Genomic DNA, 13,259 nt, shown 5'->3' on the forward strand with positions numbered 1-13,259 from the left:
ATATATTTTATTTCCAAGTTGTTTACTAATTAATTCGCAAAATATTAGCGTTTTTAATAATCTACTGAAACTACAAAAAAATTTCTTCATGAAAATTTAACCAACCTCCAAATATCATAAAAATAATTTGATAGCTCTCTGGGTAAAAAAAAATCTATTTAGTCGCTCAGTTCATATGCATTATAGAAAAAAAAAATTGGCACTTTTTTTTGTTTTGTCAATCAAACAAAGTCCGAGGTTAAAGGTCAAAGTCCGAGAGTGATCTGTGACGTCACGCCGTTCTAAAAAGTGTCGCACAGCGTGACGTCACTTGGAATATTGACCAGCTATATTTTCATCATTTTTAGGGTTCCGTAGCCAAAATGGCAAAAACGGAACCCTTATAGTTTCGTCAAGGCTCTGGATCTCATCGGATATGTTAAAATTCGTTGACTAAGCTTATAGCGGATTATCCTTTTGTGTTATTGGCATGTTTTTTACCCGACTTCCTGAAGTAGGGCTATTTATAAATTTGATGAGACATGTGGCTAAGCCCTCTTGTTCTGAGAGGAGGCCTGTGCCCAGCAGTGGGACGTATATAGGCTGGGATGATGAACACAGGGAAAATCCGCTACATTCGTCTACAAATTGAAAAAGTTGTGACAATTTAGTTCAGTTTGGACCGAATACCTTTTGCAATACCTACAATGATATTAATCGCGGTGATCACGGATCAGGTAAGTAGCAATTTTTCTAATAATAATTCTTAGCCACATCATCATCATCATCATCCCAGCCTATATACGTCCCACTGCTGGGCACAGGCCTCCTCTCAGAACAAAAGGGCTTGGTTTCCACGCGGGCCCAGTGCGAATTGAGAACTTCACACGCACCATTGAATTGCTTCGCAGGTTTGTGCAGGTTACCTCACGATGTTTTCCGTCACCGCAAAGTGGTAAATTTCAAATGTAATTCCGCACATGAATTTTTGAAAAACTCAGTTGTGCGAGCCGGGGTTTGAACCCACGACTGCTTGAGAGGCGATAGGTCAAACCGCGAGGCCACCACGGCTATTTCCCTGTGTTAAATGCGTGTTTTTTTTTTACTATTTTGACGGGACTTGCGGCTAAACATTTTTATGAGAAAAATTGCTACCTGAACACCGATTGTCAACGTGTATTGCAAGTCCAAACTGAGGTAAAGCATAACTTTGTCAACATTCTGTTCCCATTAAATTCTTAAAAGTCTCCTCAACGGCGACTGCAAACAATGGTGAACTTCTTGGTAGCCATGGATGCAAATACCCCTATGGTGTTGTGCTTTGCAAAAATCTCAGCTTGCAAGGAAACGTGCACTCGTATGACGAAAACAAGTGTGGCTTGAAACCATAATTAAGAACTGGTTCTCTAGAAACGGGGTGGTTATGTGGACCCTGGGTAAGAAGAGAATGTTGACATACTAAGACTAAACGTTGACAGTAATGAGATTCTTTTGGTGTTGATAGTGTTGCCGGTAAAATTTCTTCGGAAATGAGGAGCAACAAAGTTTTCATTACGATTAGGGGTGCCAACCTCACAACCTCAAAACTAGCGATAAAGGGCATATAAATATGTACAGTTGTACACAGCTATAAGCACCCATAATGATTAAAAAGCCTTTTTATATTATATAGCGTGTATTGTTGATATAGCCTCAAACAAACCGATATTAAAAGAAATTGTTAATTTACAATTAATTACCAGAGCGTATTTTTTTTTTACGAGCTGCAATGTAATGCTTACTATCATTTGAAGCTTTCTGTGACAGCTAGGCTGTCACGTTCACGTCAACAAATGCAAATGACAAGTCTAATGTTTATACTTAAACACCTATTTTATTTTCCGACGCATTCTATAACGTAGCCCTAGTGGATTTAGATATAATTAAATAACCTAACCATCTTAAAAGTTGAAAAACCTACATTGTTGTTTTACGTAAGAAAACCGCATCGAAATCAGTCCATCCCTTTGATAGCTACGATGCGACAGACAGTAGTGGCATTAAACTTATAACACCCCGCTGCGTCTGGGGGTGAAAAAGGCTAACATTTCACCACTGACTACCATAATAAGTACCTAATAGTATATTGTGCCTTTTTGTGCACGGAATTACGAAGGATTCCATTAGAAGCCTGAAGTCGAAGACTGAGGGCTTTCTAAGTCGAGCTTCGTGATTGAAGCAAAACCTAAATTAAATTGCAATAAAAAATTCGTTGAATTAAAATTCAAAATTAAATCCAATCCTCTTTGCTTACATTTAAACCTGACTATGACATAAACTACGTGCAAAAAAACCATTATGGTCCTTAGGCTACCTAATGAAAGAGACCACGTGTTTTATTTAAAGCACTACAACAAGTAAACCTGCTTGTTATGACGCTATTTTCATGCCAGTGGGACGAAAAATCTATGGAAAACTAACGCCTTCGAACTTAGTCGGTCGGAGGTTTGATCGTACCCGTGTAGTGTGCTACGCTGTGTGGTTAGTGTGTACCTGACAAATGACAAGTTCCCGCGAAACTATTAAGCTTGGTTACTATCGTGGCGTGCCAGTCTGTGTAATCTCGTTAACGACCAGCTTAATTAGAAGGTTCCGTGAAATACCAAATAGGGGAAGCGTTTCGAATTATTTTTATATTATTTAACCTTACGCTTAAACGGTACTTTATTTTTAATCGTTGATAAAATTTCAAGTGTCTATCACTAAGAAACCTATCCGGACCGCTTTATGACAGACTGACCGATAGACAGCAGATCCTTAGTAATAGTAATAATAAAGTCCGCGAGTGACATTCTTTGGCCCCTTACACGCCTATAGAAACTGACATGAGCTTCTATGGGTACACGAAAAACAGGGTCGGTATTTCCATGTCGGTATTATCCGGGCCTGTAAAGAGTGTCACGCATAAATTATCATGTCACCCTTTAAGAATTTTTAAATTTCTAATTCGGAATTTAAAATTGCGCGCTAAAATTCTAACGTGACCTTTACCGCGTGGCTTCTTTAAACGGCTCTATTCTCGAATTCCAAATTTGAATCCGACCAATTAGAGATAGAATCTCATCCAGCCAGTTCAAATTGGCTAAAGGCCGCATTTCGAAAATAGAATTACGAATTTTATTGCGACGAATGTGGGTTTTAGAATCTTATCGCTTAATTAACATGAAAATAGGCGATTCGTTTTAAAATTTGCACTCTCTTAATCCTACTAATATTATAAACGCGAAATTTTGTGAGTTTGTGTGTGTTTGTCACTCCTTCGTGTTAAAACGACTGGACAGATTTGGACGAAATTTGGTATGTAGACAGCTGGAGATCTTGAATAACACATAGGCTATTTTTTATACCGATATTGCCACGCGATTGGGAAAAAATCGTGAAACCTCAATCGGAGCTCTTATAGCACAATTTATCAGTTCTTATTAGAAAGAAAAAATAAAGAAGAAAGATTCTTATTAAAAAAATCTAAAAATCTTAATTATTTGTGCCGGTCAATAACCATCTAAATGCCTCTACGGTACGTAGGTACATTTCTCTTAGGAGAGGGGCTCTTAAAAAACAGAACAGTAGATATTCATAGGTATTTACAATTTTGTACGGAACCCTAAGTACACGAATCTGACTCGGACTATTTTACGGTTCTGTACCACAAAAGAAATAAATACATATAGGATCACTTCCCTGTCTGTCTGTCGCTGCCGATTTGCTCCGAATCAACTGTACCCCGAGTTAAAAGACTACTCTGCTCCCAACAACAGTCTCAAAAAACGAAAAAGTTAGAGCTATTTTAGAAAGCATAAAACTTTTATTACGGTACTTGTGTTAAACAAAAAATCATATTAAACAGCCAAAGTCACCAAATTAGCTAACACGACCGTCGATCTAGACCTCTCAGAACGCTTTAGAGCGCTCAGAAGTTTAGTACAAAATTGGTTCAACATACGGGCCAGAATGGTTCAGGTTACACTGGCCGTGCACCCATTTAAATTAAATTTACGATTTCTTTGAAGATGTCACTTAATTTCCAACGAAATTAAAGTGTTAATAACGTTTAGTTCTGTGTGACGATGCGTTGACTGGAATATATTTTTACTGTGTTTTAACATAGTTTTCACTACCTACTGTTTTAGTTCTTAGAAATGGAATGGGTGTTGATTCATATTAGCTAAAAATAATAGGACGTTTACTTATTTTAGACTAGGACATGTTTTTACTTAGTTTTAAAAGTGATATGAGGTGTTAAAGCTCGGACGTTTTAGTCAAAGTAATTGACGGCATTTATTTTTATCACACCTGAAAATTTATAATTTAAACTAGCACTTACCCGCGGCTTCGCCGCATTAGAATTAGCTTAATGCCGTCTTAACGAAACTGTTGTATATTACCTAATGCCTGTGCAATTTTTAAAATATACACCGACAACAGTTTACTTACACGATTCTTCTTACCATGGCAAGCCGAGTTTAGACTTGCAAGAAAAATCGTGCAAGTTGCATTACATTGCGGCGCTGGATTGACCACTACAAACTCGTTGGCTTTACGGCCTCGCAATGCAATTTGCACGATTTTCCTTGCAAGTCTAAACTCGACTTTAGAGTTTGGCCTCAAAAAGTTTACGGTAACTATTTGAAGGTACAACGTTCGCTTGCACAACGCCATCTATTGATTGCAAACGAAGCTAACACGTCATCTTGAGAGCCGAGGCGTACCTCGGCGTACATTCACCAGCATTAATATCTGCCACAGCAGAGCGTGCAAAAATATCTGACACGTCCTTCCGGCCCTAGAAAAGAGTCGTATCAGATATTTATGCACGCTTGTTGTGTCAGATATTGGTGCTGGTGACTGCACCGTAGTACGTCACCGTTCTTGAACAGCGATATATGACCATGACGATGAAACTGTTCCTAAATACGCCATGTCTCTCACTCCCTTTTGGCGCATGTCAACTAAACACGGAATTGCGCAAAACAAGCGATCTATCAATGCAGATATTGAGATATGCATTCACTGACATTTCGACAATCGCCATCATACAGTCCAATATCAACCTTCTACCTATTTACATAAAGTATTAGTTGCCTCTAGTTGAATGGTGTTGCCGAAACGGGGGCTCACGACCCGAGCACCTCCGAATAATGACGATGTGTCACGAAGTTTTACGAACAAGCTGAGTTCGTGATACGGCGCACGCACTTAGCACAATGAGGGAGGTAATTCTGGAGGTGTGAACTCATGCCAATATTATAAATATGCACGTATGTAAAGTAAAACCAACGAGAAGAGATAAATTATCTCATGAGACAGAAACGGAGCGAAATACTAATAATGACGTGTCAGACAAAGATGAAGTGTACAGGATGGCTCATTTAGATCAGTCAGGGAAAGTCTGAAACTATAAGACATACGAAGATCTGTTCTTGGAACTGTGTCATCGGTTTCAGTAACAAGAGGAACTGCACTCAGAGATTTAAAAAAAACCGTGTAGTCAGAACGAGAATCAGACCCGCAGGGCTACTACGAAACTCGAAGTTCGTGTCGTGCGGTCCCTCTCGCTCTCGTATTAAACAGTAAAAGTGTCACGATACGAACTTCGAGTTTCGAGTTTCGTAGTAGCCCTGCAGGTGGTTTGAAAAAAAAACCTAAATTATTTCTACTTGGATATCAATAGCGTAATAAATGTTACTATGAAACACGATATCTAGAACGATGAAAATGCATTGTTTTCATATATTTCTTATAATGTAAGTAAGTTTTATTTTTCAAAATGTCCGGGTTCGATTCCCGAGTTGAGTACAAGTTTTTTTTTAAATTTATGAATGCAGTTTTTCTTATTATTAAAATCGATGACATGGTTTCTTAAGAACATATCTTCGTATGTCTTATAGTTTCAGACTTTCCCATACTGACCGATCTAATGGGCTGTATATCGCTCGTCTCGTTCACATTGCTTTATGTATACGCATGTATAACTTTTCGTTGTACAGTCACCTGTATTCATTTCATATATGACACAGCGGAGCGTGCAAAAATATCTGAGACATCCTACGGGCCCACGGCAGATATTATGCACGCTTTGTTGTGGCAGATTTTGTTGCTGGTGACTGTACATAAAATGCATAAAAACAGATTACAATTAGAAAAAGATGTGCAAAGGCCAACTTATCATGGGATAAGGGATCTCTTGCAGTAGAAAAAAACATAAAAAATTAAAAGAAAAACATTATTGTTTGTACCATGTATATGCCATAAGGCCAAAGTTCTTCTGTCATATTACCTACTTAAGCTCTGCTTTGCATGCAAGGCTATTCTCGCAGTCGTTAATTTAATTTTCCATTCAGCCAAACTATATAAACTGTCGAAAAAAATATGAGTAAGTCATCAAAAGTATCCAGTTAATTGCTTAAATATGTACAGTTCTCATGTTATATGTATTCATAATTATTACATACACAACGCTTGCAGAATGGCTCTACCGAATAAAGACATGCAATTCAACCGCCAGGGGCGGACCTGTCAAACGAATTGCTCTGACCCCAAAACAATTGTGGGCACTCCTGCCTTCGTTCCAATTTCGAAATTATATAAAAAATAAGAAAAACAACCTGCCAGTGGCAATTGGTTGTACTTGGTTCATGAATCGTTACTACTGGCCATTGTCATTCATGCTTTTTTAAAATGAGAATTACTGGTCTTATTGCTGTCATCACCTGTGGCCAAGTGACGTACTAATTTATAAGTATAATTACGTTTAAGTTTTTAGAGGAATTATTATTTATAATTTTATAAATACCGAACACCGAAGTTACCGTAGGTACCTAGGTACTTATAATGGCTAACAGATAGTATCTTTTCAACCTCTACATTGGCGATATCATCGATATTATCGATGGAGCTACATTCTTTTTAATTGTATTATTATTTTATAAACGTCATAAACTGTGAAATACTTAATATGAGTTTTACAGGGTTTGTTATACTGGTTTCTTGATTAACTTCGGCTCCTACGGTATTTTTTTTTAATTTGTTAACTAAATTAACCGTGTATTTAGATCATTAATTAATTGTATGTTGCTATTAAATGAGTTGCCTTCATATTAACAGGTTTACTGCTGTTTTATATGAGTTTCATGAAAAGCAAAATGTTCAATTCATACAATTATAGAACCAGTAAAGTATATTATACTTATTAAAAAAATACTATATACTAGACAAAAAAAACCTAAAACACCAATTTAACCAACGACCTAGACGAACTAAAGCACCAATTTTAAATCGTTTTACAGAGAAAACATATGATAGAAAATGACGCCTACAGATATTTAGGTTTATTAGTCTCCAACCGGTCAAAATCAAGAATATTTTACATCTAGTCATAATATATATGCAAATAGGGGTGAATGCCCGCTTTCGACAGTCAATCATTTGTATTTGGTAAAATATTGACAGAACCGCAGTCTTTATTGACAATATTTGACAATTTAATTTATTTATCGTCACTATTTGAATTGTAATTATTGAATTTAAAAGCTTCTCAATGTGTTACATAAAGTAGGTTGTAAAATTGTTATTTCATTCAATGTAATTCAATAGACTCGAGTTTGAAATTTATCGACCATTTATCTTATTTTATCCTTAGGTACTTACTTATATATGAAGCAGTGGTAGCCACTGTGGTAGCCTAGAGTTGTGACTACGGCCAATCAAGGAGAGGATCATCAGTTCTTACAATGGGCTTACACGTCAAAGTTTTCGAAAGTCACGTGCAAAACTAAACTCATTAAAAGAGTCTAGGGGAATTTTTATCTTTGAGCATTTCAATAGAGGAATACTACTGAGTCAAAACAAAATATCAAACTTGTCTAGGGATAATGGTATCCCATGACTTTTTTGATGTGTGTATATTTGAAATTGCTCACACTGGCAGAGTAATTTAAGGAAGAGTGTGTCGTTAGCATTTTGTAATGGACCTGCGACTACAATCTAAGTTCTCTCATTCTGGGATGAGATATTTTTTTTATTTGACTGGATGGCAAACGAGCAAGTGGGTCTCCTGATGGTAAGAGATCACCACCGCCCATAAACATCTGCAACACCAGAGGTATTGCAGATGCGTTGCCGACCTAGAGGCCTAAGATGGGATACCTCAAGTGCCAGTAATTTCACCGGCTGTCTTACTCTCCACGCCGAAACACAACAGTGCAAGCACTGCTGCTTCACGGCAGGATTAGCGAGCAAGATGGTGGTAGCAATCCGCGCGGACCTTGCACAAGGTCCTACCACCTGCGCCTAGCAGTCAAAGAGGTGCTAATACAGTACAATCACAAGTTTTAAAGGTTACATCCCGACTTGGTCTACTTTTTTTCTTAAAATAAAAGACAACAAAACAAGTAAAAATAACCTAAAATCTAAAACTATTTTTGGAACTTGGCTTTTAAAAGTTTATTTTCCAGGTAAACGTTCAAAGATTTCAGCAACTTTATGACATGATTACTTTTATTTAATTGTATACTTACTGTAGTTTTTAAGTATTTTATTTGTAATTATTTTATTTTGAAAAAATGTCTTTCTGCCAAGTTTCTTGCGGCGCATTATTCTTGGTCTTTCTGAAAGCGCTGGTAGTTTAAAAAATGACGTGTAAAAGTGCCCATTGCGGCCTATTTACTGAATAAATGATTTAAATTTTGAAATTTGAAATTTGAATTTATATTTAAATCGTAAGCGACAATAGCCCAGCTAATGCGTAAATATGTCTGCCACGGGACCCATCAGCGCGTAATGCTCGCGCGCACCACAGATGTAAAGCCCGGTATAGATCTGCAAGAAAAATCGTGCCACTTGCATTACATATTGGGAGGCCGTAAAGTCAACGAGTTTGTAGTGGTCAATCGAGCGTCACAATGTAATGCAACTTGAATGTTTTTTTTACGGGCCTAAAGCCAATGAGCGCAGCTTTGGTGCTTAAGAAAAATTACCTATTAATAACGTACCTACCTATGTCGAATAGTATTAAGTATGTGCAGATGAAGAATTTGAATAGCATACCAGGGCAGATCTTACCCTTCGAACCAAAAGTAACTAAAGCGCTCACACATCCATGCATGAATGGAAAGGAATGATGACGAACAAATATCTATTTTTTTGTAAATGAAACCAAAAATTATAAAGATACGCGCATTAAGATTCGGGACTGAAGGCCAGTGACTTTGCGTCACCACTTGAAAATCTTATTGACAGACTTATTATGTCAGTCAAAGTCAAAGTCAGTCAAAGTCAAAGTCAACGTCAAAATATCTATTCAATTTAGGCTATAACAAGCACTTATGAATGTGAAAAAAAAATCTACCACCGGTTCGGAAAACCTCATGTATTTTTGAAGAATCTAGCCAATTTTCCAAATCGTCAATCAGATCTTCGCCTTTCGCCACTAAACACGGCGCTTACGTAATATTTAATGGATTTAACAATACTTTACAAGCTTTCACTGGCAATATTGATCTGTTCAGGTAAAATTTAGCAAATCGAATTTCACCCACTTCTATTAATTGGGTTATCGTAGTCTCCTGAGACCCCATAATAATAATAATAATAAAGCCCTTCTATTCTGAATTCTCTACAACTTCAGCAGTACATGTTTAAATGTTCTATTCTATAATATTATGTCTCTGAATTCAGCGTGCCTCTTGGCATAGGCCTCCTCCAGCTCTCTCCACTGAGCTCTATCTTCTGCTACCCTAGTCCAGTAAGGTCCCAGTCCCAGTGAATGGAAAAACTAGAAGCCGAAATCCAAAAAACAGGGGGAACAAAAATCGTTTAAAGAATTGAGAGAACATGAAAAGGAATGGATACCGAAATTAAACAGATCCAAACAAGAAATGAACCGTAAAAAAATCCAGAAGCTAGCCACAGATTTCTACATAACCCTTTACTCCTCTAATAACGACGAACAGGAAAATGTCACCTACAAGAATCCAGCTACAAGATATAAAGGTGTCCCACCAATACTAGTACAAGAAGTCAAGAAAGCCACAATGTCACAAAAACTAAGAAAAGCTCCAGGACCTGACTGTATAACAAACGAGCTGATGAGAGGCACTGTGGAAGAAATAAGCCCGGTTTTAACCAGATTATTCAATGATATTCTAACAACCAACACCATTCCGGAACAATGGACCGCATCTCATATTATTCTCCTCCATAAAAAGGAGATAAGGATAACGGCAACTATAGACCAATAAGCCTCATTTCAAATGTGTATAAGATCTTTGCAAAAGTGATCCTGGAAAGGATAACAAAAGTTCTAGATGAGAACCAACCAATTGAACAAGCAGGATTTAGAAAGGACTTCAGTACAATAGACCACATCTACACAATCAAGCAAGTATTAGAAAAATATAACGAATACCAAAACCATTATATATCTGCTTCATAGATTACTCCAAAGCTTTCGACAGCGTAAATCATAAATTTATATGGCTGTGCCTGAAAAGGTCTATGTACAAATAATAAAGTCGGATTAAATTGGAAACAAAAGGAGACCAATTCCCTATAAACAGTGGCTTGAGACTTTGAGACAGGGCGATCCGCTCTCTCCCAAGCTGTTTAATGTCGTGCTAGAATACATATTTAGAAAATTGGACTGGGAAAACTACGGAATCAACATCAATGGTAGCCGCCACAACCATCTGAGTTTCGCCGATGATATGGTCTTGTTAGAAGAGGACCCCAATAAACTAGGACACATGTTAAAAACATTAGCGGAAAAAAGCAGATGTAGGATTAGAAATTAATGCAAACAAAACAAAACTAATGACCAGTTCTCATCAGAAGTGAACATAGAGGTTTACGGAAACATGTTAGAATATGTGAAGGAATATACTTACCTAGGTCAAACTATATTATTATCTCCGAAGGACTCTATGTCTAAAGAAATAAACAAAAGAATAGCTTGTGGATGGAGGAAATATTAGTCACGAAAATAAATAATGAAAAATAAAAACCTACGGATGCATATCAAGAAAAAAACTTTCAACACCTGCATCCTCAAACATGGGCGTTAACAGACAGGCAAAGAGAAAAACTAGCTACTACACAAAGGGCAATCGAAAGGAGCATGTTGGGAAACAGACTTAGTGATAAAAATCAGAAATACAGAAATAAGAAGAAAAACTAAAGTCATAGACGCAATAGCTCGCATGAATCATTTGAAGTGGGGTAGGACGGGACATATGCTACGCAGCGGAAGGAACAAATAGAGCAAACAAGTAACCTTATGGTACCCAAGAGGAGACTGTAGAAGAAAGGGGCGCCCAAAAAACAAGTTGGAGAGACGACATCCGCCTAACACTGGGACCTAACCTGAGACCCCAACCCCACGTCAAATTTTTAACTAGTACAGAAATTGTAATAAGAAAAGTTGACATTAATTAGACATTTTGTTAAAATTTTTGTACACTGGGTCTTAGGAGATACAAGTAAAGTCAACAAAAAGTACTTCACAAGTACAGTCACTTAAATTTAAAAAAAAGTGTACTTCCAGCCACATACATCAGTGTACAGTGTAATAGAGGAGGGCAGAGGCAGTGACCCACGATAGAGTCATTTCCTGATTGTCGCAACATTCGCGGCGCGTATGACGGAACTCGTATTATGTGCGTTACGTTTTATTATTATTTCACTGTTTTTTTCCCTTGTTACGGCTTTTTTGGCAAACGGCCAGTTATATGCTTGGTTTGGCATGTTTTGAGCATATAACACTCGGAATTTTACTACGTTTACTGTCTTAATGGTTGGTCCTGAGCAGTAAGCAGTAAGCTGCTTCGGTGCTCCGGCGCAGAAAGCGGTTAAGTTAGTGACACTTAAGATGAGATTTCCAGCTGCGGTGGCCTAGTGGTTTGACCTATGGTCTCCCAAGCAGAAAAACGTCGGTTCAAACCCCGGCTCGCACTTCTAAGTGTTTTCTAAATTCATGTGCGAAATTACATTTGAAATTTACCACGAGCTTTACAAGCACTCTCATTTTAAGAGGAGGCTTGTGTCCAGCTGTGATGTCTGTAGACTTAGACGGTGATAATGATAAGGTACATTTATTTTTAGCCTTCTAGGCTGACAACGTATCTGCAATCCTCTAAATTATGGCAGTTTTCTCACCGCCAACGAGGAAACGATTGGCTATCGACTATTTTCTCGCTCAAGAAATGTACAAAAGATATAAGATCCTGAGTGAGTAAAAGAGACACATATATTAAAAGTTGATCGCTGGCTGTTCACACTGCGAGAACCATTGTCGCAGCGACATTTTAAGAGCTGTAAAACTCGCTGAGCTATAAAACTAGCTCAGCGATGTTAGCTTGGCGGCCGCCCCGCTCGAACGAGTGGAGCGAGTAATCACCCATCGCACTCGAACACTACACTACTACAGCCGAGCGACAAAACTATACTCGCTCTACTCGCTTCTCGCTCATCGTCGGCGGTGGGACCAGTGCCTATACATACCTTCCAGTAGCGGGCGTCGCAACAACTCGATTCACACTGGGTTTTAAATAATTAACAAGACGTCAGTAACAAAAAGTTTGATAAAGCTTGTGTACAACAACACTTTGTTAATTTAACAATAACGGGTAAAGCCGCGCTTGTTTTTCAGTAAACCAATGTCAGAAGTGAATAATGCTAATATATTAACCATTTTTGTTAAATAATACACATTTCCAATGTAAAATTTAACACCGAACATATTCAGTAACATAATTAGTTTTATTAAAAACATTAATATATAACAACTAAGTTTTCCGAGAAGTTGCGTCCGATGTCTTTGGATGCAACTTCTCACGCTTCTCTCACTCTCTGGGTTGTCTGACGAAAGTTTGCTTCACGCCACTGTTACCAATATAACCGTGTCACAATGCATAATGCACGTTAACTCACATCCGCCACAGATACAGCTGACCGTCGCTTATTTTCACCTAATTCTAACACACCTCACAAAACACAATCACACTGTACATAAATAAAAAATCGGGCAAGCGCGATTTAGATCACCGTAAAGGAAGGATTCTACAGAATTAGATCGATTTCATACTATCGGATCCAATAGCAAATTCTGCGTAACTCGCCTGGGTAATTTCGCGTAACTGACGAATTTACCAATTTACAATTTTTACGCAAATTCGTTGAAATAAAACCACTATAATGTGGTCAAAACGTCCAGGTATAAATTACTCGTGTGTTTTAGCGTGATAAGT

Source organism: Choristoneura fumiferana, chromosome 8 (genome assembly GCF_025370935.1).
Source record: "Choristoneura fumiferana chromosome 8, NRCan_CFum_1, whole genome shotgun sequence".
Taxonomy (NCBI): domain Eukaryota; kingdom Metazoa; phylum Arthropoda; class Insecta; order Lepidoptera; family Tortricidae; genus Choristoneura; species Choristoneura fumiferana.